The sequence below is a fragment of the Schistocerca americana genome, unplaced genomic scaffold (assembly GCF_021461395.2).
Source record: "Schistocerca americana isolate TAMUIC-IGC-003095 unplaced genomic scaffold, iqSchAmer2.1 HiC_scaffold_106, whole genome shotgun sequence".
Taxonomy (NCBI): Eukaryota; Metazoa; Arthropoda; class Insecta; order Orthoptera; family Acrididae; genus Schistocerca; species Schistocerca americana.
In genome coordinates, this window is record NW_025725112.1 from 437884 (window position 1) to 442169 (window position 4286).

The 4286-nt window shown below is 43.4% G+C and overlaps 1 pseudogene; it reads right to left on the reverse strand.

Annotated features, from left to right (window-relative positions):
- Positions 1-3179: 3179 nt before the first annotated feature.
- Positions 3180-3297, reverse strand: LOC124559930 (annotated as a pseudogene).
- Positions 3298-4286: the final 989 nt, after the last annotated feature.

Here is a 4286-nt window from a genome sequence, read left to right on the forward strand (position 1 = left end):
AAAAATTATTTTAAAATACGTAGATGTGAGTGTTGTACAGCTCACAAGGTCGTATACCCGGAAATTTCTGCATTCGTGTACCGTCGATGGTTGAACATTAACGAATCTATTGATTATAAATTCACAAGATGCTGAAAAGAAGAACTGTAACAGACAATTGTGATCATGACTATCGCAAGTGGCTTAAGGGAGGGGCTTTGCAAAAAGGTAAGCATTTGCTCAAAACAATATATAATACTTATAGAGTCATATTTAGCAAAATATAGGTTACTACTGTAGTTGTACTATTTCATACCCTTATTCATCAGTGAAATGCAAATCTGGAGTTTGAATTAAGTGATTAGAACAGAATGGTATGGAACAGTATGCACACCTGGGCAGAGCAATTTGTGGTCATGCTACATCATTTCCGGAATGTTCACACTGCGAAGTGCAGTATCGTTTCAGTACAGATTATCGAGATCTTTCCCACTAGCTGTCACACTTGCAATAGAACGGGCTACAACAAAGCAATTTCTGCAATTTTGTCATATGATGACATGATGGAGACCGTGGGTGTTGTTTGAAGACAAATGGTGATGGTGTTAGGACAGCAACCAGCCACAAATTTACTTTCAGTTCCTTTATTCAAAGGGTACCGTTACCGGTCTCGAATCGTTGTGATTCATCCTCAGACGGTTTACACGCTTTCTTTATGACATGTGGTGTGTTTTTTACAGATTAATTGTCCTAAAATATAAGTAATACATAATTATAAACACGCCACACACAGATGGTTGCGTTATAGATTTTCGTTGCATGTGACTTATGTGAAACGTCGGTTCGGAGTGTTTGTTTCCATTTTAAGAATGCAGTGGGAATGCATTTACATCTGTTGGACGAATGTTATGGAAACAAACACTCCAAACCGACGTTTCACGTAAGTCACATGCAACGAAAATCTGTAATGCAACCATCTGTGTGTGGCGTGTTTATAATTACGTATTATTTATATTTTAGGACAATTAATCTGTAAAAAACACACCACATGTCATAAAGAAAGCGTGTAAACCGTCTGAGGATGAATCACAACGATTCGAAACCGGTAACGGTAGCCTGTGAATAAAGGAACTGAAAGTAAATTTGTGGCTGGTTGCTGTCCTAACACCATCAACAAAAAGCAATTTCTGCTTCTCGAAATATGACAACTAAGTAATACACGTGTTAACGAATGTTGTTTCAAGCAAATGCTTAACATTTTCCCAATTAATACCTGTTTTGTGACTCATTTGAACTGTTAGTCATAACTGTCTGTGAGATGCTGTTCTCTTTTCAGCGAGTTGTGCGTCTCTAGTCTTAAGATTTGTTAAACGTGAAGCATGGTTTGTATAAACTGATTCTCAGGAAAATGTGCAGCAGAAGAGACGTATCTCCGTATTTCAAAATCATTTTCATTTGGTTTTAGTCGTTTCAGCTGGAATACTTGCCTTGTACAACTATAGAGTGTATGAGCGTCATCTCTGACATGAGCAGCGACATATTATAAAGCGAAATGAGCGTCAGCCCTCTCAGATTCCACTAACAGCGTTATGGTAAATTCCAATGTTCGAATTTAGCGCTTATTTATGAACGTTACAGTCGTTTCGCTGCATCCGGATCCACTTCCGTCTAAAAGTGAAGTTGTGCTAACTCTATTATGGCGAAGAACGTCAAGTGTATGGGCGAGGGGAGAGGGACGAGGGACGAAGAGCGGGCTGCTCCGTAACAGATCCGTGACGACTGTACCGCTGCAAAATGAACGTTCAAGTCAGAACAATGTCACTGGTAACGTGTTCGTACAAGTAGTACATCAGGGTACTGTCCAAGACATTTTAACCGTCTAACGTCATCTTAAGTTCATGAAAGTGAGCACTTTCACATCACGGTCGTTGCTACTCACGACGCCACAAGACCTGCCCACGTTAACAGTGAACTATTTTCTCTTAGCAGTGAGATCATCAGCCCTTTCAATAACGATGTTATCGTCATCGATCATCATCATCACATGTCAAGCCACAACCCTTGCCTCCTCCCGTTCACGTCCCCTCACCCTCCCCCCCCCCTCCCCCACTGACCCATTCTCCTCTCTAGTGAATGTCAGCAGAGAGTTAACAGTCAGTTTCGTTCATGATCGATATTTTTGGAAAGCCTGCAACTGCGTCATTCATGATTTAAATAATAATAATAATAATTTAATTAATAATTAATTTAAATAATTATAATTATGCATAACTAACGAGTGGGAATTGTAGTATTTCTACATCTAAATTATGTCAAAAAAAAAACACACACACACACACAGCTGTATTTCATACGCCAAATTCTGTACTCCCCTACAAAATTATCCATTGTGCATGGCTTCAATTCGATAATTACTGTGTAGTCTCATCTCTAAATTTTATTTCTCATGTACACATAAATTTCCATATCCGTCTTATTATCCTCTCTCTCTCTCTCTCTCTCTCTCTCTCTCTCTAGGCGTCCACAGCTCGTAGTCGTGCGGTAGCGTTCACGCTTCCCACGCCCGGGTTCCAGGGTTCGATTCCCGGCGGGGTCAGGGATTTTCTCTGCCTCGTGATGACTGTGTGTTGTGTGATGTCCTTAGGTTAGTTAGGTTTAAGTAGTTCTAAGTTCTAGGGGACTGATGACCGTAGATGTTAAGTCCCACAGTGCTCAGAGCCATTTGAACCATCTCTCTAGGCTAATGGCTGTGAGCACTATGGGACTTAAGATCTGAGGTCATCCGTCCTCTAGAACTTAGAACTACTTAAGCCTAACTAACCTAAGGATATCACACACATCCATGCCCGAGGCAGGATTCGAACCTGCGACCATAGCAGCCACGCGGTTCCGGACTGAAGCGCCTAGAACCACTCGGCCATTCCGGCCGACATATCTCTCTCTCTCTCTTCTCTCGAAGCTTATTTTAATGAGACAACAAAACTGTAATATAAAAAAAAGCACTCCGTCGTCAGGCCACGAGTGGCCTACCGGGACCATCCGACCGCCGTGTCATCCTCAGAGGAGGATGCGGATAGGAGTGGCGTGGGGTCAGCACACCACTCTCCCAGTCATTATGATGGTATTCTTGACGGAAGCCACTACTATTCGGTCGGGTAGCTCCTCAATTGGCATCACGAGGCTGAGTGAACCCCGAAAAATGGCAACAGCGCATGGTCGCCTGGATGGTTACCCTTCCAAGTGCCGACCACGCCCGACAGCGCTTAACTTCGGTGATTTCACGGGAACTGGTGTATCCACTGCGGCAAGGCCATTGCCAACATTATAATATACTATAGAATATTATAAAAGAAAAATAGTGTTCTCTTAGTATATGACACTCATTCGTCTGTGTGAAATACATCTTGACTTGATAAATATCAATTTGTTCATTAATCCTTCATCATTCTTATTAGATCACTCACTGCAACTTTGCCTACTTCTATATCTCTGTGTGGGCTCACAGGCTCACTCGCAGTTGCCATACGCAAATTTTCTGCTTCATAATTGCCTATTTGGACTCACAGGCTCACTCTCACTACCTGTCGATCAGCAATCGATCTGTGATCCCTTAATCTCGTGATCCGTAGCTGTGCTGGCAAGAAAGGTGAAACTTACAAATATTAATGCGCCTGCTGCAACACTTATCTTTTGTTGTACTGCAGCACTGCTGTAGACTGCAGTCTGCGACGGTGCGCTGACGTGTGCTGCCGTGTTTGCGAACTGTTGCTTCGACGGACGCTCTCTGAGCGCGACTGCGTTGTGCCGCCGTCGCTGCGCGATGTTAACGGCTGCTGCGGGCGCGGTTTCCGGCCGGCCGCCTGCTCGCCGCTCCCACCCTTATAGCTCGGTCCGCGCAGCCGCTCAACGCCCCGAAAATGCTTGCTCGGTCATCCAAGAGATTCTTGAGGTTCCACTCGCCACCGAGTCAGGTCTACCTGAGCTACACCAGCACCGTGATCACATATGCTCCAGCTGTGCTATACCTTCCAAAAAACATACGGTCGGAAAATACAACTGCAAACTGTATTCTGTACATTAACTGTGCTGCTAAAAGAATGAATAAAAAAGAAAACAGTTTCTCTTCCTACTGATCCTACTGACTTGTAGCACAATACGTTCGACTCATGAGCCCCCACGTATCCATGCACGAATTACAATAAAACGTAAGTCGATGTAGCACATTTTCAGGGCCCCAAAAACGGGTAGCTGTACTTTAAATGTTCCATCTTTCAATGTCTTTGGGATCAGCCAACGCACTTGTCGCT